The sequence below is a fragment of the Neovison vison genome, chromosome 13, assembly GCF_020171115.1.
Source record: "Neovison vison isolate M4711 chromosome 13, ASM_NN_V1, whole genome shotgun sequence".
NCBI lineage: Eukaryota > Metazoa > Chordata > Mammalia > Carnivora > Mustelidae > Neogale > Neogale vison.
In genome coordinates, this window is record NC_058103.1 from 133,201,524 (window position 1) to 133,225,153 (window position 23,630).

General features: G+C 37.8%; 1 pseudogene; it reads right to left on the reverse strand.

Annotated features, from left to right (window-relative positions):
* The window catches only part of LOC122894678, a 51,144-nt pseudogene extending 28,830 nt beyond the window's left edge, over window positions 1-22,314 (reverse strand).
* Between the last annotated feature and the right edge of the window lie 1,316 nt (window positions 22,315-23,630).

Here is a 23,630-nt window from a genome sequence, read left to right on the forward strand (position 1 = left end):
AGCTCCCTTTTCTGATCATCCTGATCATTTATCCATAATGATGAACTGACCCTCATATTACTAGAGACTGGACTCTGGACAAAACCCAACAGCATTAAAAAGACCAGGGTGGGGACACCTGGGTGGCTCAGTTGGTTTAGCGTCTGCCTTCAGTTCAGGTAATGATCCCAGGTTCTTGGGATCAAGTCCCATATCAGGCTGCTTGCTCAGCAGAGAGCCTGCTTCTTCCTCTGCCTGCCACTCATCCTGCTTGTGCACACACACACACACTCTCTCTCTCTGACAAAAAAATACAATTTTAAAAAATAAAAAAATTTTAAAAAATTCTTTAAAGAATTAAAAAAAACACTAGGGTGATAAAAAATTATGTTAAGTAAGCCAAACACAAACAAATATTGTACAATTTCAGTTATATGATGCTCCTAGAGTAGTCAGTACGTAGCCTGATGCATTGCAGGACTGAGAGAGGTTCATACAAGCTTAAGAATTCTGCAACAAGAGAGATCAAGAAGTGTGGAACAGGTGTATCCATAGAAGTTCTGAGAAAGCCTGAGCACCCCTACCGGGGTAGATGGAAGGTGTTTCCCAACATCAGTGAGTAAAGACTGAAGGAGGTGACTGCTACTTCAAATATTAAACCAGCAACACAAGACTTCAAGGAACATGAAAAATCAAGAAAATATTACACCACTGAAGGATCACAATAATCTTTCTGTTCCTACCCCAAAGACATGGAGATCTGCAGTTTACCTGATAAAAAGCTCATCTCAAAATAGCTGTTCTAAGGAAGCTTGAATGAGCTACAAGAAAACACAGACAATTCAAATAAATAAGAAACAATACAAAAAATGAGAAGTTTAACAAATACTTAGAAATCATAAAAAAGAAACAAATGGAAATTGCAAAGCTGAAGAAAACATGTAATGGAGAACATCAACAACAAACTGGATCAAACAGAAGAAAGAATCTGTGGATTAGAAGATAGGACCTTTGGAATTATCTGGTCAAAGGAGAAAAAAGAACAAAGAATGAAAAAAGGAAAAGAAAGCCTGTGTGATCTGCATGATGCCATTAGAAGAAAAAAATCTATGAATTACTGGAGTCTCAGAAAGAGAAAAGAGGAAGAAGGGGTCAGAAAACTTGTTTAAAGAATTAATGGTGGAGAATTTCCCAAATCTGGCAAGAGATTTGGATATCTAAGTTCATGAAACTCATAGGTCCCCAAACAAACTCAATGTAAAGAGATCTTTTCTAAGATAAATTATATAAAACTGTCAAAAATCAAAGACAAAAGAATCTTAAGAGCAGCAAGAAAAGAGAAGCTTGTAACTTACAAGGGAACTCCCATAGGCGATCAACAGATATCTCAGCAGAGACCTTACCGGATAGGAGAAAGTGGGTGACATATTCAAAATGCTGTAAGAAAGAAAGAAAGAAAGAAAGAAAGAAAGAAAGAAAGAAAGAAAGAAAGAAACCTGCTGAGAATACGCTATTCAGCAAAGCTATTCTTCGTAAATGAGAGATATTTCCCAGACGAACCAAAGCTGAGGGAGTCCATCATGAGCAAACCTGCCTTTTAAGAAATGCTGAAAGGATTTCTTCAAGTGGAAATGAAAGGGTGCTAATTAGTACCATGAAAACATATGGAAAATACACATTACATTGGTAAAGGTAAGTATATAGGCAAATTAAATAAATATACTCTAATACTGCGATATGGTGGTGTGTTAAACACTGCACTCTGGTATAAAGGTCAAAGGCAAATGTATTAAAAAGAACTATAGGTACAATAATCTGGTAAGGAATACACAATTTTTTAAATTTATTTATGAGAGAGAGAAAGAGAGAATGTAAGCACAGGCAGACAGAGCAGCAGGCAGAGGCAGAGGAAGAAGCAGGCTTCCTGCCAAGCAAGGAGCCTGATGTGGGACTCGATCACAGGTCACTGGGATCATGACCTGAGCCAAAGGCAACTGCTTAACCCACTGAGCCACCCAGGCCTCCCAGGAATACACAATATTCAGAAAAGCTAAGCTATGACATCAAAAATATAAAAGATGGGGGACTAAAAATGCAGACTTTTTGTATGTGACCAGAGTTAAGTTGTTACCAGTGTAAAATAGGCTGTTATATCTATTAACATGTCTTACATACATACCATTTGCTGGTAACCACAAAGCAAAGACCTACATTAGATTCACAAAAAGTAAAGACCAGGTAATCAGGGCATACCACTATGGAAAACCATCAATTCATAAAGGAAGATGGCATGAGAGGATGAAAGGAACAAGAGAACTGTAAGACAGTCAACAAATAATATCACATTAGTAAGTCTTTACCTATCAATAATTACTGTAAATGCAAGTGGATTAAATTTTCCCATCAAAATGTACACAGAGGGCTAGATGGATTTTTTAAAAAGGGCCCAACTCTCTGCTGTCTATGAGATTCACTTCAGCTTTAAGGACACCCATAAGCTTAAGTTGAAAGATGGAATAAAGATACTCCATGCAAAAGGAAACCAAAAGAGAGCAGGGGCAGCTATACAGATATCAGACAAAATAGATTTTAACTCAGAAGGTGTCACAAGAGACAAAGAAGTTCATTGTATAATGATAAGGGAGGATAATGATAAATGCACCAAAGAGAATATAAAAACTGTAAATATATATGCACCCAACAGCCGAGTACAGATATCCCCCTTTTTCTGAAAATTGCATTATGCTATGCACTCTGCTTTTACAAAAGACCCACGTTAGTACTTGTTTTGCTAACTGAAAGAGAGCCAAAGAGGATTTTCATTTTTATTTTTAAAAAAGGGCAAAAGGAAAAATAGTGTTCACTGTTTCCTTTGCAGGAGCCATGATAGAGGAAGAGCCTGAGCAGTGAGAATGGGACCACCAATCTACCTCCCTGGAAACTGCACTTAACCTCAGCATTAAGCCTCCACTGCTTTGAACTGTGTCTGTGAGCATCTATGCTTTATGCAGGTTTGTTTTGTGCATTCATTAGCAAGATGTGTCCTAAGGTATCAGAAAAACCTAAGAGAACTCCTTTTTGGAGTCTAAGAATGCTCTAAATTTTCCCATATAAATTAATGACAATTGCCTTTTTGCTTTATACCATTTTAGCTTATAAAAGTTTTCATAGATGTGCTCTACTTTCAAATAGTGGGAGAAACCTGTACCTAATAAATTAAGCAAATACTGAGATCTGAAGGGAGAAATAGACTAAAATATAATAATAGTAGGGGACTTCAAAACTCTACTTTCAACAATGGATACGTTATTCAGACAGAAGAATAATAAGGAAATGTTGGACTTGAAACATACTTCAGATCAAATGCACCTTACACATTTACAGAATACTTCCTCCAATAGCACCAGACTACACATTCTCCTCAAGCATATATGAAACATTTCTCGGGACAGATAATATGAGAGGTCACAAAAAAAGTCTTAGTAAGTTTAAGGAGATTGAAATCATGCCAGGTATCTTTTCTTATCAACATAGCATGAAATGAGAAATTAATAGCAGGAAGAACACTGGAAAATTCACAAACAGATGAGAATTAAGCAAGCACTCCTGAACAATCAATGGGTCAAGGCAGAAGTAAAAAAATACCTTAAGAAAAACTTAAACGGAAACACAACATGCCAACACTTATGGGATATAGTAAAAGCAGTTTTCAGTGGAAAGTTCATAGGAATAAACACATATGAAAAAAAGAATAACCTTTAATAAACAGCATAAATTTACACCTCAAGGAACTAGAAGAAGAACAAATTAAGCCCAAAATTAGCAGAAGTAAGAAAATAACAGATCACAGAGGGGAAAAAAATGAATAGAGACTAAAAGACTATAGAAAAGATCAATGAAACTAATAGCTGATTCTTTGAAAACAGAAACTGGAAAATTTTTAGCTAGACTCAGCAAAAATGGGGAAAACTCAAATAAAATTACAAATGAAACTAGAGACATTACAAGTGATATCACAGTAATACAAAGGATCATACGAGACTACTCTGAATCATTATAAACTAACAAATTGGCTAACCTAGGATAAATGGATAAATCCCCAGAAACATGCAACTTCTTAACAAGCTAAATCATGAAGAAATGAAAAATCTTAACAGACCAATAACAAGTAAGGAAATTGAATCAGAAAAAAAAAAAGAAAGAAAGACCCCACCACCTCTCAACAAAGGAAAACTCAAGATCAGATGGTTTCGTTGTGAATTATACCAAACATTTAAAGCAGAATTAACATGATTCTTTTCAAACACTTCCAAAAAAAATTGAAGAGGAGGGAAAACTCCAAATTCATTTTACAAGACCTATATTATCCCAACACTGAATCCGGATAAAGACATAAGAAAAGATAACTATAGGCCAATATCCTTGATGAATTTGGGTGTAAAAATTCTCAACAGAATACTAGCAAACTGAACTTAGCAGCACATTAAAAGGATCATATATCATGATCAAGTTGGATTTATCCCTGGGAGGCAAAGATGCTTAAACATATGTAAATCAATAAATGTGATACATCGCATTAATAGAATAAAAGATTAAAATCATATGATCATTTCAATAGATGCAGAAGAAACATTTGAAAAAAAATTCAACATTCATTCATGATTAAAAACTCAACAAACTTGGTGGATATGGGGGAGCATACCTCAATATAATAAACACCATATATGACAAACCCACAGTTAACATTATACTTGATGTTGAAAGGTTGGAAGATTTTCCTCCAAGATCAGGAAAAAGACAAGGATGCCCACTCTTACCACTCTTATTTAACATAGTACTAGAAGTCCTAGACAGAATAGTAAGGTAAGAAAAAAAAATAAAAGGTATCCAAATTAGAAAAAAGGGAGTAAATTATCTCTGTTTGCAGATTACATGATTTTAAGATACAAAATATCCTAGAGACTCCACAAAACTGTTAGAACTAATCTACAAATTCAGTAAATTTGCAGAATACAGAATGAACATACAGAAATCAGTAGCATTTCTGTACACTTACAATGAAATATCTGAATTAGAAATAAACAATCCCACTTACAATAATATCAAAAACAATAAAATACTTGCGAATAAACTAAGTAGGTAAAATCTGTACATTAAAAACTACAAGACTTTGATTAAAGAAATAGAAGGGGATTTAAACAGAAAGATATCCCGTGTTCACGGATTGGAAGAACTAATAGTGTTAAAATGCTCATACAACCCAAAGCCACCTATAGATTCACTGTAATTCCTATAAATATTCCAATGGCATTTTTTTTACAGTTATAAAGAAAGTCAATCCTAAAATTTATTTGGAATGACAAAGACCCTGAATAACCAAAGTAACTCTGAGAAAGATGAACAAAGCTGGAGGCATCACACTCCTTGATTTCAAACTGTGTTCTAAAACAATATTATTCAAAACAGTAGATATTGGCATAAAAACAGACACATTGACCAGTGGAGCAGAACTGAGAGTCCCCCAAATAAACCCTCATATATTGGCTGTATATACAGCCAACTAATATTTGACAAGTATACTAAGTATACTCAAAGGAGGAAAAGGACAGTCTGTTCAATAAATGGTGCTTGGGAAATTGGATATGTACATGCAAAAGAAGGAAACTTGACTACTATCTTATACTGCTCACAAAAATTTACTGAAAATGGATTACAGACTTAAATATAAGACCTGAAACCATAAAACTCCCGGAAGAAAATATAAGGAAAATGTTCTTTGACATTGGTCTTTGCAGTGATTTTTGGGTTATGACACTTAAAGCACAAACAACAAAAGCAAAAATAAACAAGTGGGACTACACCAAACTAAAAAGCATCTACACAGCAAATGAAACAACAACCAAATGAAAAGGCAACCTAGAAATGACAGAAAATATTTGCAAACTACATATCTGATAAAGGGTTAATGTCCAAAATATATAAAGAACTCCTACCATTCAATAGCAAGAAAACAAGCAATTCAATTAAAAAAATAGTCAGAGGGCCTGAATAGACATTTTCCCAAAGAAGACATTCAAATGGTCAACAGGTACATGAAAATGTGCTTAACATCACCAATTATTAGGGAAACACATCAAAAACCACAATGAGATATCACCTTACAGCAGTTAGAAGGACTACTATCAAAAAGATAAGAGATGATAAATGCTGGTCAGGCTATGAAGAAAGGGGAACACTTATGATCTTTTGGTAGGATCATAAATTGATTGAGTCACTATGGAAAACTGTATGGAGTTTCTTTCTTGTCCTTTGCTGGTTTGGGTTATATCTTTTCTATCGTAAGTTCTCTTTTTCTTTCAGATATTATTTAAATTCAAATTAGTTTACCTATAGTGTAGTATTTGCTTAAGGTGTAGAATTCAGTGATTCATAAGTTGCATATAACACTCAGTGCTCATTACATCAGGTGCCTTCCTTAATCCCCATCACCCAGCTACCCCACCCCCCACCTCCTCTCCAGCAGCACCTCAGTTTTTTCCCTATATTTAAGAGTCTCTAACGGTTTGCCTCCCTTTCTGTCTTTATCTTATTTTACTTTTCCTTCCCTTCCTCTATGTTCATTCCTTTTTGTTTCTTAAATTCCACATATGAGTGAAATCATATGGTCTTTTTATCTATCATAAGTTTTTAATTTCAGACAAGTCAAAGATGTCCCTTTCTTTATGAATTTTAACATATATTATGTAAAGAAAGAAGTTTCTTTAACATTATAGAGAGATCCACTACATTTTCTCCCACTTCTTCCTTAAGGGGTGGGAGAATGGGTGAAGGTGGGCAAAAGGTACGAACTTCCAGCTAAAAGATAAATAAATTCTGAGTGTGTAAGTATACAGCATGGTGACTATATTTAATAACACTGTATTGTATATTTGAAAGTTGCTAAGTGAGTATATCTTAAAAGGTCTCATCACAACAAAAAATTTGTAGTTATATAAGGCAATGGATGTTAAGTTAACTTATTGTACTAATGATTTTATAATATACACATATATCAAGGGGCAACTGGGTGACTCTGTGGGTTAAAGCCTCTGCCTTCAGCTCAGCTCATGATCTTACAGTCCTGGGATCGAGCCCTGCATCGGGCTCTCTGCTCAACAGGGAGCCTGCTTCCTCCTCTTTCTCTGCCTGCTTGTCTGCCTACTTGTGATCTCCGTCTGTCAAATAAATAAATAAAATCTTTAAAATATATGTATACAGATATATCAGAACATTATGCTGTATGCCTTAAACTTACACAATGTTATATGTCAGCCACATCTCAATAAAAACAGAAAAAACTCATTTTCATTCATTTAATCCATATTTTCCTTTATATTCTTCACCATGTTCATGGCAGGTAAAATCCCTTTGTACTAATTCGAGTAGCTAGAATACTTGTGAGTTTTCTTTATTATCTTTTTTTCTCTTGATTTATCAGTAATGCCTTCTGCATTTTCTTTATGTCTCATATTTTTTAATACATGCTGGATATTGTATATAAGTGAACCATAGTGACCGAGGAAATTGATATTTATTTTTCTCAGGAGATGGTTCATCATTTTCTCCATGAGGCAGAGCTGAAAGGCTGATTACTTCAATCCAATCAGGGGTTAAGCAGTTTAGAGGTATGTAGGTTTGGCTCTCCTAGGCTTTTGACCTCAGTTACCATGGTTCTTTTATATATACAATAACCAGCACACACAATAATAGTTGCTCTCCCATACAATGTAATATTGATATTACATAATGTCTAACAGCAAAGTCACTTGATAAAGGATTTCCCATATTTATTTTGTATTCTCTTTGAACACAATATTTGCCTTTAACTTTGAGGCTGTTTTTTAAAAAATTACTTATTTATTTGAGAGAGAGGGAATGAGCAGGGGAAAGAGCAGAGGGAGAGGGACAAACAGACTCCGTGCTGAAAGCCTGATGCAGGGCTCATTCCTATGACCTTGAGATCATGACCTGACCCACAATCAAGAGGTAGGCTCTCAGTTGGTGACTTAGCCACCCAGGTGCCCTGAAGCTCTTTTAATGTCTATTGGAAATATAGTGGCTTATATCTGGTTTTAAAGACTGCAGTAATGATCATTAGTGTGATTTTTCTTTAGAGACAAATTCATCAAGTTTGTGCTGAACAGCATTATTGGCTTTGTAAAAATTCCATTGTCTTACCAGATAGTAGCTCACTATGCTTGCCTTGAAAAGTAGATAAAAACATTGATGGATCATGGCATTATTTGTCAAATTTTTATAAGTGGTGATTGTTGGAAGAATAGACTGCCCGCCCCAAAAAAATTCCAATTTTTGTACTTTCTATTTATCTATTTATTTTTCTATGGCACTTCTTTGAATTCTCTACACTGGCAGATAATAGAGTTCGAGCATACACTGATTCATGTTTTAAATTTATATTGGAGTCCTATTCACAATTTAACCTCACATTTTTATAATTTTTTTTAAGGATTTATTTATTTGCATATTTGACAGACAGAGATCACAAGTAGGCAGAAAGGCAGGCAGAGAGAGAGAGGGAGAAGCAGGCTCCCTGCTGAGCAGAGAGCGGGATGCGGGGCTCGATCCCAGGACCCTGAGATCATGACCTGAGCTGAAGGCAGAGGCTTTAATCCACTGAGCCACCCAGGCACCCCTAACCTTACATTTTTATTTTTATTTTATTTTTAATTTTATTTGATTTTAACCTTACATTTTAAAATAAGCTTTTATTTAAATACCAGTTAGTTATCATACAGTGTAATACTGTCTTCAGGTATATAATTTAGCAATTCAGCATTTTGTTACATCACCCAGTGTTCATCACAAGTGCACTCCTCAATCCCTATCACCTATTTAATCCAACCTCACCCTATCTCCCCTCTGATAACCATCAGTTTATTCTCTACAGTTAAGTAAGATCCTGTTTCTTGGTTTGACTTTCTCTTTCCCCAGCCCCTCATGCTCATTTGTTCTGTTTCTTAAATTCCACATATAAGTGAGATTATATAGTATTTGTGTTTCTCTGACAGACTTATTTCACTTAACATAATACTCTAGCTCTACTCACGTTGTTGCAAATAGAAGAATTTCTTTTTTTTAAATTGCTGAGCAATATTCCATTGTATATCTATACCACATCTTCTTCATCCATTCTTACATTTTTTAAGGTATATATATTTTTTCTTTTTTTTTTATTTTTAAAAGATTTTATTTATTTATTTGTCAGAGGGAGAGGGAGAGAGCGAGTGAGCACAGGCAGACAGAGAGGCAGGCAGAGTCAGAGGGAGAAGCAGGCTCCCTGCCGAGCAAGGAGCCCGATGTGGGACTCGATCCCAGGACCCTGGGATCATGACCTGAGCCGAAGGCAGCTACTTAACCAACTGAGCCACCCAGGCGTCCCTATATTTTTTCTTTTTGAACACTGCTTTTAAGCTCTCATGAACAGCTCTGAGTCATTGATCTATTCTGAGAATTAGGGTTGTATTATAACAAAATTTTGTTAAGAAAAACATGTAAAAATGGTCAATGTAAAAAAATAGCATAGTTGAGATGAACTGCTGTTAATGAGACAAATTACCCAATGAAGAAATATTAATAGAACTAGCAAGGAATTCTTGGTGTTGGGCATCAAACAGTCATCAAAGTGATCTTGTGGTGCCTGCAACCTTGTAGGAAGGGAAAAGTACCAAGAGCCTTGCAACATGATAATTAGGGGCCCACTGTCTTGAGGAATAAGTTTAGAGTCTTGCTAATAGAGAGAACATATTTTCTTCTAATATGGAGTTAGATTGAAGTTTGTAATTTCATGCTCTGAGGGCCGTATTGCATCACAAACATCTTTGATTTGTCTATACAGTATTTTAAAAATTTTAAATTTAAAAAATTTAGGACCAGCATATTCCAGTTTGCCAGTTAGCATCACTTCCTATTTTGAAACACTTATGGGGTACTAGGGGGGCTCAGTCAGTTAGGTGTCTGACTTTGGCCCTGGTCATGATCCTGGGGTCCAGAGACCGAGTCCCACATAGGGCTCCCTGCTTGGCTGGGAGTCTGCTTCTCCCTATCCCTCTGCCCCTTCCCCTTGCTTGTGCTCTCTTCTCTCAAATAAAGAAATAAAATCTGAAAGAAAGAAAGAAAGAAACAAACAAACAAACAAACACTTGGCTTGCTTTATGCCCTAACATTACTTACCTGGCTTCTGTAAGCACTTGTGGTTTTAACTTACATTTTCCTGATTGGCAGAATTGAGCCTTTCCTGTTTTCTCTTTTGTGAATGGCCCATTTGTCTTTTATAATTTTTCTATTCTGCTAGCTTTTTCTTATTGATATGCATATGTTCTGTAGTCCCTTGGGGTTTATAAGTGTTGTGAAGGCTTTCTCCTAGTTTTTCCTTTTCTCCTGATTTTTCTTTTCTTTTTTAAGTCTGCATTCCCCGCCCCCCCCCACACACTGTTTTTGTGCTCTTCTTTGTCATTATATTTCAAGTTCCTTCCAAAATAAGGCCCCAGGAACCCCCAGGTTCAAGTACATCCCTGAGCTTGGTCGACTGTTGTCTTGTATTCATGCTTGGATATTCGTTCACCAACATTAAACCCCAGGATAGAAGACGGGACATAGCTGGACTCCCTTTTCCATGGCAAGAGACCTTTGCTGACTTCAGAGGTGGCAGTGGTAGACCACATAGAAAAAGGACTGGAACTTGTCCTCGGACCTGGGCTGTGATGAGAAGTAACTGCCAGGAACATCATCATCTGCTCCTTCTTGTCCAAAAGTACCTGCTTTGCTTGAGTGGCTTTAAGGGCCTGATAAGCCTTCCTCTTTTACAGGAGATTTTCTGGAACCAAAGGGATCTTTTATCTTTGCTCTTGCTCTACCAGGTTTCCAAAGCTCTAAGAGCACATTTCAATAAGTAGAAGTTTCATATTTTCAGGTAGTTCAATCTACTAAGCCTCCCCCTTTATAGTTCGTGCTTAGTTTTTGAAATACCAAGAACCATCTGGGCACTATTTCAACAGCTTTGTCTACATGACACAATGCATTTTATATACATATATACAAATAGGTCAAAATCATAAATATGACTAAATGATACAGCTGTGACTGCTTTAAATATTGTAATTAAAATTGTACAATTAAAATAAGCACACCAGCCACTGGTCTAAAAAAAGTTTCACTTTGGTATTTATTTAGCTTTTGAGCTACTGAAATCAATGGCGAGAGTGAAGCAATTATCTGACGCCTGTGGGTGGCAACCTTGGAGAATCTCAGCCTCTTCCGCCGCCCCACCCTATTTTTGTCTTTCTAAGAGATATTTATCTCAATTTGAGATTATATTATTTTCTTTATAATCATAATCTTAAAAATTTAAAATAGCACTAAATTTCATATGGCATAAAACTTGATATTCTCAGCATCTTACTGTTCTTAGTGATTTCTACTTTAGTCTTAAATATAATTATGAAAACTCTTATCTAAATCATTGTTTTTACTTAGTGCTATCTAAAACTAATGGAAAAAGGAAAATAGGGAGCCCAGTTTAACCATATATATAACTGCCTCTGCTTTCTCAAGAAAACAACACAATTCATATTGGCGAAGAAAGAAATCTCTCTATGGCATTTTTTCTCCTAACATACACTAGTGGAAGAAAGAGAAGGGTTTGAGAAATTTGAGTTTTGCAGAGTCTTTGGATATTTAAATGGAGTCCCAGAGCTGGGTTCTCCAGACCAATGGCCAGAGATTTGGGAGTGGAGGACAGAGAAGAAGAGAGGGGAACAGAGGGCTAAGTAGTTTGGCAGAAAGCTGGAGCCTGAGCTGGTAAAATATGTTCGAAGAACTTCTTAAAAAAAGAGATTGAAGATTCGAGATGACTCAACTCTCACTGTTAATTCAGATCTTTGTTATAATCTGCTTTATATACACATGCCTGTGTGAACAATGCTTTTGAGGAAAGGAAATCTGTTTTATGTGATGCAAGGTATGACAACATGTGTGGGATAGGGAGATGATCCTTCTACGGAACCAATTCAGCTGTGAAAGATGATACATGCAAATAAGAATTGGGTGGCTTCGTGCTCCTCAAAGACATTGAGAAGAGTGTGTGCCTTCAATCACCCTCAGCAAGGGGCTCAGACAATTTGGGGGGGGGCAGGTTCAGGCAATGTTATTAGGATCTCCTGTCATCTGAGGGATACAAACTAAGGAAAAGATTAGGAAACATATAGTGGTCACTTGTCCTTTGCAGTTCTGAAGTCCAGTCAGTCACATATCTACAGGGACGACAAATGTTGGTTCCCTGGTCATTATTTGAAGCTCTTGAATTTATCCTCTGTGGTCTTGTTTCTACCCTTTTGTCTTTTATTTTCATTAGAAAGTATTTTCTCAACCTGCTTCCTGCCCATAAAAATGTGGACCTAGAAAGCGCTATTCATTTTGAACCATCTCTATAACTTTTAGTTAAAACTTACAGTACTTTAGTAAGTATTTGTCTTAAAAATGTTCTATGTTCCTTATGAATGTTATTGGGTATCACACCATAGCAAAAACAAACAACAACAAAACTATTTCCATAATTTTTTCTAAAATGGGCATCCCTTTGGGCCATAGGCAGGACTGTTATGGGAAAATATGCCCCTAATATTCTTAGAAAGTGTCTAGATTGGAGGATCTACTGGATGCTGCCATTAGTCTTATAGAGATTTTAACCATGATTTTTAGCCAAACCCTTGATTTAACCTTAACTCTGAGGCTATTTCTTACTTTGATGTTTTGCTGGCCCAAGAGTCTGTCCTGCTTTTTCTATATTTCTTCTTTATCCTGCCTAAAAACTAAACAGTTCTTTGTTTAGTTAATCTCTCTCAGTGCGTCTAATAGAAGACTATTGTACTTTCAATATTTTGCCTGGGATTCTCCATATCCACATCAGCAAGTTCAGAGCCATTGACTGGAGGCCTAGGAGGTGAGAGAAAGAGGTGAAATCAAACAGTTCTGGAACTGGGGCAGTGGTACTTCAACCAGATAGGTGATACCCTCATTTGCTCAAGTCAGTGAGTTCATTAGCTTCATCTCCTATCTTCCATGATCCCACAGGTGATACTATGGCCAAAAAATTCTACCACTCTAACACAGCTTACTCTCTCTCTCTCTTTTTTTTTTTAAAATCCAAGGGCAATTTTCTCACTGTTATTCCAGGGTGACCTGACAGCTTCCCCTCTGAACTTTGTCTTGCCACCCAGTGTCAAAACCAATGACAGGGGTTTTAGGTTTCTATTGGAGCAGCAACCCACTTCCAGATACCAATTCTGTTTCGGGGTATCTGTTGTTATCACTGTGTAATAAACCAGCCCAGCACTTAGTAGCTTAAATCATGCCCATTTTATTGCTCACAATTCTGTGAGTCAGGAATTTGGGCAAGGGTTGGTGGGAACAGTTCATCTCAGCTTTGGTGGGATCAGGTGGTGTAGATGAGTTTGGAATATCTGTGCTGTCTGCCAGTTGGTGCTGGCTGTCAGCTTGGGCAACCTGGCTCTCCTCTGTTTGAACTCTTATCATCCAGGCCCATCTCTTTCCAGGTGGCCTCTCCAATAGGGTAGCCTGGAATTATCTACAGAGCCATTGGCTTCTAAGAGGGCCAAAACAGAAACTGCAAGGTGTCCTAAAACCAAGAAGTCACAGTATCATTTGTGCTGCATTCTCTTGGCCAGAGAAAGTCACAGGGTCAGTCCAGATTCAAGGGAAGAGGAAAGAGACTTCATTTCTTTTTTGGCAGTGTTGCAATGTGAAGGGCATATAGGATGGGACAGAGGAGTGTGACCATTTTTGGAAACAACCTGTTTCACAGATAGAAGCAAAATGATCATGAAACCAAATGCTCTCCGACGCCACTGTATTTCCTAATCCAACCATAAACCTGATGTTCAAGTTACCCTTAGAGTCTGGCTCATCAAGTCAAATGAGGTCAGCAGGGAAGTAAGGCGTTAAGTAGCTGACACAGATGGCTTTTACAATATTCCTATATGTACTTGTTCGAAAATTTTGAAAGACCAACCACCTTAGAAGGTGACCTGTTCCCTTGTTGAATGGCTCTAAATTCTAAAGAATTCTTCCATTTGTGAAGGTGAAGCTGCCTTTCTCGTCTTCTCCCAGGGTCAGATATCTGCCCCCTGGATCCCCTCACAGGAAACCTACTGCTTTACAAGTATGGCTGACCATCTTCAGATTTAGATATTTTAAGATTTTAGGTTTAGTAACATTTTAAGAGCGTCTTCTTGACTCAACATCCACCAACTCCTTTACTTGACTATCCCAAATTTTGATTTCAGAAACATGTGTTTATATGTATAACATATAACTCATGGAATGAATTTTGCCCAGTATGATATGTTTAAGAAGGGCCTATAGACAATTAAAAAATATCTGACAATGCAAGTAAATGAGCCATTTATTGAAAGCAGATTAAATGTTTGCCTGGCTTAACTATTCAGTTTGATCTTAGGGAAATTGAGTGCTTGAAATTTGCCTTGTCACAACTTTTTCATAACTGACTTGCTGTTTACCAAAATAATTATCTAAATGTAGCACCTTCCATAGCTGGGATTCAGTAGATGGTAAAAGCGGCTGAGTAGTAAGACAAAACTTCTAAGAAAAGCTGAAAGAAAAGTTTGCTGTTAAAACTGATGAAAAACCTGCCCAGATACAAATCAAATCAAAGATTTGATACAAAGATTTGATCAAAGATGCAAAAAAATCAAAGTTGGACTATGCAGCCATCAAAAGAAACGAAATCTTGCCATTTGCGACAACATGGATGGAACTAGAGCGTATCATGCTTAGCGAAATAAGTCAAGCGGAGAAAGACAACTATCATATGATCTCCCTGATATGAGGAAGTAGTGATGCAACATGGGGGCTTAAGTGGGTAGGAGAAGAATCCATGAAACAAGATGGGATAGGGAGGGAGACAAACCATAAGTGACTCTTAATCTCACGAAACAAACTGTGGGTTGCTGGGGGGAGGGGGGTTGGGAGAAGGGGGGTAGGGTTATGGACATTGGGGAGGGTATGTGCTTTTGGGTAAATTGGAAGGGGAGGTGAACCATGAGAGACTATGGACTCTGAAAAACAATCTGAGGGGTTTGAAGTGGCGGAGGGGTGGGAGGTTGGGGTACCAGGTGGTGGGTATCATAGAGGGCACGGCTTGCATGGAGCACTGGGTGTGGTGAAAAAAAAATAATGAATACTGTTTTTCTGAAAATAAATAAATTGGAAAAAAAAATCAAAGTTGGTTTGATGCTTTGTATGCCAAGATGAACATAGGAAGCATGTATGACTGGTTGAAGAATCATTTCTCTCTGTGAATGGAGCTTATGAAAGATGGTGCCTCAGACCCCAAATTAGGATGAAACTTTTACTAGTCAGGGAAGGTGGCTATAAAAAGATAAGAATAATGAAAAACTACAACCAACAAGTAGAACAAGAACTTAATCATAGCCCTGTCGACCCACAACAAGGGGTCATGTCTGATATGCCTTAGTCATGTCTTATCTCATTAGGACAACAACCCCAAATTTTCCGACAACATTTTTTTGGTATATATATATATATATATATATATATATATATATAATTTTTTTGCCTCTGAGTACCAGCCTCCTATTAAAGCCAGAAAGCTTTCAAGTGTGAGTGTCTGTTTGTTTTATAAATAGAAATATATTTGGGGATATATGAAAGGAGCAAAGTATTTATCTCACCACACAGTAAAGGACTTTAAAAATATTCATTGTATAATGGTTGTTAAAGCATTAAAGTGGGACAGTTGCTTTGAATTTATGAAGACTAACATATATAATTAATGGCTTTCCTCTTCTATTTGTATTATACTTGCTTAGATTTGTTTAGGCTTAGTAAAAAAGCTATGTAAAGGGGAAAAAAACCCAATGTGCATAAGTAATAATAAGAATATAATGGGTACTATTAAAGAATCAAAAATAGTCCTGTGTATACAATTAGCCTGAAGACAGTTCCAGATAGTTCTTTGCCTTCACCTTTCATCATAGTGCATAAGTGACGTGAGAAGATCTTTAAAATTGGAAAAACCAAATGCATCCTGGTTGAACACAAAAAAGTAAGAAAACATAATTTTCCTAAATACATAATAGAGGATGGAAGATTGTCAGAATTACAGAAATCTTTCTAAAATTTGATTCTGAAAACAGTGGTGATGGTTGTAAAACAACGTGAATGTACTAAGTGCCTCTGAATTGTGTAGTTAAAATAAATTTAAAATAGTTAAAATGATAAGTTTGTTTGATGTATTTTACCATAATTTTAAAAAATGCTCCTTCAAAATAAAATCCATAACACATCTAAATATGCCTAAAAACCTACGTGGGTAGGATCCTAAAATCTAGCAGATTTTAGGGAAAGAAAGGAAAAAGGATAATGCCAATTTTCTGGGATGGCCCATCCTTTTCTTTGTTGACAACCTGCAAAATTTTTGTTAACTGCCGGGCAAGTGTGAGCTTGGCTGGCACAAGCAACAAAGAAGTGATGCGCGCTTGGACCCAGGCAGACTTGTTCTCAGGGTATCTTTGGAGATTTAATTGGTCTGAGTTCACTGTTGAACCAGTTGCAGACAGGAGCGGGCAAGTTCAAGGGCTACTGATGCACAGAGTGTCCAGAGAGTCAGCTGATTGTAAACGAGACCGGCACAAGTGGCCCTTTATATGAGTCCCTGCTGGCCACACAGAAGCACAATCCCCCATTCATTTGTTCCTTTGGACTTTTGTGGTCTTGGGGCCTTTTGGATTTTCACTGCAGCAGATGATAGAAAATAGGAATGGGTGAATCTGATAGTAGGATTTTCTTTAGGGAATGCAGTTGGGTTAAAAAATAAAATAACAAGAGCAACAAATGGGAAAGCTAGACAACACCGGGCAGTGTATATCCTGAGGAAATGATTCCAGCTTTTATCTTAAAACATAGGCTGACCTAGCATAACCCCAGGCCTGGTGACAGACTCTATTATACTATCACAGACTGTAAGAGGAATAATTGAGATCACCTGATATTCTGGCTTTCTCATAATTACTAGGCAGCTCAGTTGATGTGGTTGGAACCCAGGCTGGGGAGGAACATGACGGTTCTTGGGTAGAGAAGTTTCTAGGTTCACCACAATAGGAAAGTACAAATAGGAAGGGTTTGTAGCATTGAGGCTGGGATGCTAATAATTTGTGCCACTGGGCGGGGGTGGGGGAGAATCTAACTACAGGAAGCTGTCACAAGATTGTCTGGGGTATTCTCTAAAGTACCATGTATCAAACTTTAATTATGGATGGATGAAGTGAGGGTCCTGTCAAAACCCAATCTTTGATTCTGTAGATTGTACATTCCTAACAAGCTTCTAGGTGATACTCATGTTGTTGGTCTGAGAATCACACTTCATGTAGACAGACTCTAAAAAAAATTAGGGCCAACTCTGGGGAGACTAGCATGATTCCAGTTGAATCTAGTATTTCTACTAATGGATTGAAAGTTTAAAAATCTAACATTTGATCTAAAGAATTGATTACAAACATGAAATTCTCACATTAACGAAGTGCTCTGAAATCATTCATTTATATGTCTCAGGCTAGAGCTAGTGGGTTTCAGTTTGAAAGAAGGATGACTTCCAAGAGGATGTTCAGAAATGTATAGAGAGTTATCTGTTGCTCTGATAACATAGAAATGCTACTATGATTTAGTGCCTGGAGGCCCCAAACTCTTATTGTCTGATAATGTGTAAGAGAGTTCTGAACAAAGAATTATCCCAAGTCAAGAGAGCCCCCATTAAGGTATCTGACCAACACTAATGGAGACAAATGCTACCCATACCCGAAACCTCAGCCAATTAGTTTTTTGAACGTATTTTAAAATGCAGACCCTGGAACAGTACACCCTACACGTGTGCTTCAGCTCATTTTTTAGAGTTTTGGCTGCCTTTGGGATTTTCCAGTGGGAAGCGAGGCCTTTCTGCCTAGTGGCTTATATGCAGTACCATAGCTTGATAAAGTCATGGCCATTCTCACAATGGAGAATGAGCTCAACAGGAAGGACTTCAGAAAGTCCTACAGAGTCTGGATTCCTTGACATTCTGCATTAAAAATCAGAAAACAGAACTTCCAGAGTCCCCTTGAGGTAATGACACTCTGTTGCTGTTGGTGCTCACCTTCCTCCAAACATGGGGCCACGACCAGTGTGCCTAACTCCAAACACAAATGCCTCCAAGTCTCTTGGGTCTGTCAAATCCCCACCGAATTCTTTTACAGAAGGGAGAGTCCCAGAGTCCCAGATTTGTAGGCCATAAAAAGCTTTCCTAAGGTCAAAACAGATTCTGACCTCTGGTCCCAACAGATACCGTTGAACATTACCATGAGTCTATTAGAAATTCTTGTGGTAACTTAGTTATGACCAAAAAAAGCTGTGATATGAGAAATATCATAGATATTCTCATATCTCAGATATGAGAAATAAAACAGAAAGAAGTGACCTAGGGCCATGTTCAAGAAAGAAAAGAAGGAAAAACCAAATCAGTTTAGCATGGTAGAAAGGAGGCCTTCACAACTGTTATTTCAGAGACTAATTTTTAAAAAAGGATGAAATGATAGATATTGCAATAAACACATTCAGTAAAATATGAGGGGAAAATTGTATAATTTTCTGAGCTTCCATATGAAGTTCAAGGGATGGGCAACTTCTGACAGCATTTGGCAGGGTCAGTCTGATCCCATCTGGAAAAAGCTTTCTTCATCCTGGCTTGGTCTTGGGTATTGCTGATAGATGGGAGATGTGTGTCTGGCACCCCAGGGGAGCAGTTTCCATGCCAGGGCCCCAAGTCCCCCGTGACCAGAGTGCAATGACCTGAACGAGATACTCTGTCACTGATCACTACATTCGAAAAACTGTAAGATCAGTAAACGTTGACCTGATAAAAAAGTAGTTACATAAGTAAAATAATATGCACATAACACAAATAATCATCTGAATACATGAAAATGTTCACTCTTTGAAGTGTTGTTAAACAACAGTAATAACAACAATAGTTCCTACGGGGCACCTGGGTGGCTCATTTGATTAAGTGTCTAACTCTTGATCTAGGCTCAGGTCTTGATCTTAAGGTTGTGAGTTCAAGCCCTGCACTGGGCTCCACCCTCAAGTTGTGGAACCTACTTAAAAAAATAATTCCTTAACACAGACTCCCTGGAATGCTAGAAAGCTGGCTGATTCTCAGGGCCCTGGGCAGTGGCCCTCATTGAGAGTTGACTGCACCGAGGCCAACTTAGCTTCAAGAACCAGGAGCTCTCCATGTTGGTGAACGTTCTCTTAAAATGGCCGGTGAAATTTCTTCTGAAATGGTGCCATGGGCCCCACTGCATGAGCCTTAACAAAGATTTGACAGAACTTCTTTTTCAGGAAAAGCTTTCACCGGCAGCTGCGAGCCCTGGAAGGAACTTCGGGGCAAGAGAAAGGCAGGCAGAGAAGGCTGTGTCTACTTTGCTCTGCTTCGAGGTTCACTTCTGTTAAGTTCTGTACCTGGTTTACAATAGGTGTGTGTGTGTGTGTGTGTGTGTGTCTGCGTGCATGCATACGCACGTGCACCCTTCCTATAAACCTATAAGCTACCTGTAATGATACAGGCCACCGTTTGGAAGGGCAAAGAACATTCACTTCTTATTTTGTATAACTTCTTGCCTTCTTTAAAAACTTCCCATTTCTCGCAGGGAAACAAAACAAACAAACCTACAGAACCCAACTAAAAGGCCCATCCAGTGTAAACCTTAGATGCACACAGTATTTTGAACTGCATGTGGGTACTGCTCAGTCTGCCTGTTTCCTTCTGACCAGGCATTCCTTGTCTGCTATGGTCTTCCTCTGGGTCCTGGTGATACAAGCCCTTGGCTAACTGATAGCTCTCTTCCCTGCTGGCTTCTGAGCTGTGGCCTGAGCTGGGAGACTTGTGGTGGGACCTTCAAGCTCAGGAGCTATGCCCATGGACCATGGTCCCTGAGGACCTGCTCTTCCTCCATCTCACTGGCTGAGGCCTCTCTAAGAGCCCATAGTGTCCTCCATGCAACCCCACTGGGCCCTCTGCAGCCTGGCCTCATCCTGCTCATCCCCATCCTCACTGATGCAGGGCCAGCCCAGTGGACCTCAGCTCAGGGCCCTGCTGGGATTGGAAAACTCTCTGGTTGACCACTCTGCTCAGTGCTCTTAAGTCGCCTGGGCCACCTCATGTTGGTTCAAGGGATCCCACTGCACTGCTCCTTGCAGAGCCCATGCATTCTGCATGCTTTTCTGCTGGGGCTTCATGAAGCAGGCTCAGCACCAGCACCAGGTAGACCATTTGGCCAGACCCTTCTTGTTCTTCTTCTACCACCTTCCTTCAGAGGGAAGGAGGCAGGCTTTCTTTTGCATCTCCTCTCTGAGAGTTTTTTTTTTTTTTCTGCAAGACTGAACAAAGCCCCAAGGCTCAGCGAAGACAGATGGTGGGACTCTCTTCTCTCTTCACTTTAAGAGATGGTTTAAGCTGAAAGTCAGGTGTAGGCCATTTGAATGGCACACACACACACACACACACACAAAATAATAATAATAATAAAATAAAAATAAAAAATAAAAAAATCAACCAAACCCACAAAGCCTGGATTTCAAGTCTAGTATCTTGCAAAAGAGGGCACATACCCGACAATAAATAAGCCTTTTGATGCTCTTTCAAGGTGTGAGAGGTTCAAATGAAATACAGCTTAAGGATAAAATACATGGGTTTTTTATTTGTAGAATACTGTATTTCATTACAACTGCTTTATAGGGTTTTGCAGGAGAAAACAAGACCAAGCAACAAAGAAATACATAATTCAGCAGCATAATGGACAAGAACCATTTCCTAAAGAACAGGCTTTCAGTCACCAATTAGGTAGTAATCATATTTTGAATATCATCTGTATGTTTGACTCTGCCTGCACAATTAGAATGTTGGTTGCCACATGTACCTGAATTTGGATTTGCCAGTAATTCTCCTGTCCTCTTTTTGACCTCCCACTATTAATTTATGTTGACCCTCAAAAAAGAAAATGAGGACTTGAATGTCAAGGCATGTGACTTGCATTCTAGGACATATTGTAACTTCCAGAGCACTGAGTCAGCAATCTCATGGTTTAGGCTTCATACTCCTGACAGCTGTTTATTTCTTTCAGTGTAATTTCAGAGGAAAATATCCAGAAGGGATTTGCTGCCCTAGATCTATCAGAAAACATATTTAAGATATTCTGTAGTGTTATAATAAAAAAACTGAACACTCAATAGTCATATCATGAAAGGGTTATAATTTCAGTAGCAGTTTATCTGAAATCAGGCAGAAGGGTATTTAAAGCACATACCTGATACTTTGTAGAGATTTAATGAGATAATGCACAGGAACCACAGAAGCTGAGAAATGTTTCCAAAACCATTTGCAGACAATTAGGGAATAATGGAATTTGAAAGAAACTTCAAGATTATCTGGTTCAGATCTCTGCTTTCTGTACCTAGAAAAGTTTACTTGACTTTTAGTAGAATAAGTAGGGCTTCTCAAAGAGTAGAAAGCCTTGGGATCACAGTCAGTGACTGCAAAAGGAAATCATGCACGCATGTGTAATGGAATATTATGTAACCATGAAAAAGAATGAAAACTTGCCATTTGCAATGAAATGGATAGATTTTCCTTCCCTTCCTTCCTTCCTTCCTCTCTTCCTCTCTCTTCCTTCCATCTTTCCTCCTTCCTTCCTTCCTCCCTCCCACCCTCCCTCCCTCTCTTCCTTGCTTCCCTTTTTCCTTTCTTTCCTTCCTCCCTTCCTTTCTCTATCCATCCATCTTTCTTTCTTTCTTTCTTTCTTTCTTTCTTTCTTTCTTTCTTTCTTTCTTTCTTTCTTTTTAGCTCTTTTAATCACTATCCAGCTTGCTAGCAACAGGGATAGTTTCTTTTGAGGAAGGTCCTGTGGAGTGGGACTATAGTCACCAGTGACCTGTCTTGTCCAGAACTACAGTAGGAAGTTGCTTGTTCATTTTTGCTTTGGCCATGTTGTAATTCCCAGAATCAAAATAGTTTTGCCTGTTCTGCAATTGTCACCTTAAGAAATTTGAACCTCCAGGCTTTTGTGCCAGATGGGGATTTGGGGATTTTCCTTTTACTTTTGCTTCTTCAGTTTTTTCTAGACTAGCCACTTTATCTTCTATTTCGTTCTGCTCCTCCATGGAGGCTGCCTCAGTGACTTCTGCGGACATACTTCTCCTTCTTACCCCACTTCTCCATCTCTTCCAACCCAGATGGGTCATGAGGGTTTTATGCTAAATAGATTAGGCAGATAAAGATGAATACTGTATGATCTCACTTGTATGTGGAATCTAAAGCAAAGCAGACCAAAATCAAAAACCTAAAAGCAAAACTGCAAGATGCAGAGATTGGGGGTTTCCTGAGGTGAGTGGTATGGGGTGAGTGAAATGGGTGAAGGTGGTCAAAAGGTACAAACTTCCTCTTATAAAATAAGTCATGGAGGTGTAATGTACAGAATGGAGACTGTAGTTAGCAATACTATATTTTATACTTGAAAATTGTTAATGGAATAGATCTTAAAATTTCTCACCACAAAATATTTGTACCTCTGTGTGGTAATAGATGTTAACTAGATTTATTGTGGTGATCATTTTGCAACATATACAAATATTGAATTGTTATATTACACCTGGAATGAATGTAATGTTACATATCAATTGTATCTCAATTAAAATAAATCCCAATTCTTAATTCCTGGTATATAGAAAAGCAATTGACTCAAAAGTCATATATTGAATTTATGTCCTGCAAGCTTCTTACACTCACTACTTTGTTCTAGGAATTTAGTTTGTTGTTGTTGTTAATTAATTGAGACATTTCTACATAAATAATCATGTCATCTGTAAACAAAGACAGTTTTATTTCTTCCTTTCCAATCTGTATACTTTCTATTTTTCTTTCTCATCTTAATGCATCAGTGAGGGCTTCCAATATGATGTTGAATAAGAGTGGAAAGAGGGGACATTCATGGTTTTTTTTTTTTCTGTCTTAGGGGAAAAGCTTCTATTTTCTCACCATTGAGTATTGCATAGAATTTTCGTAGATATCCTTTATCAGTTTGAGGAAGTTCCCTTTATTCCTAGCTTGCTGAGAATTTTTAGCTTGAAAGGATGTTGGATTCTGTCAGATGTTTCTTCTGCATCTATTGATATGACCATGTTTTTCTTTTCTTCTTTAGCCTGTAGATGTGATAGATTACATTAATTTATTTACATTGATTAATTAATTGATTACATTAATTGGTACAGAACCAGTATTCCATTCTTGAAAAAATGCCAGTTGGTCATGGTGTATGTAACTCTTTCTATACATTGTTGAATTTGACAGGCTATTTTTTTTTAGTATTTTTGCATGTATGTTCATGAGGGATATTGATCTGTAATTTTATATCCTTATAATGTCTTTGTCTCATTTTGGTATTAGTGTTGTGCTGGTTTCATAGAATGAGTTAGGAAGTGTTCTCTTTGCTTTGATTTTCTGGAATAGA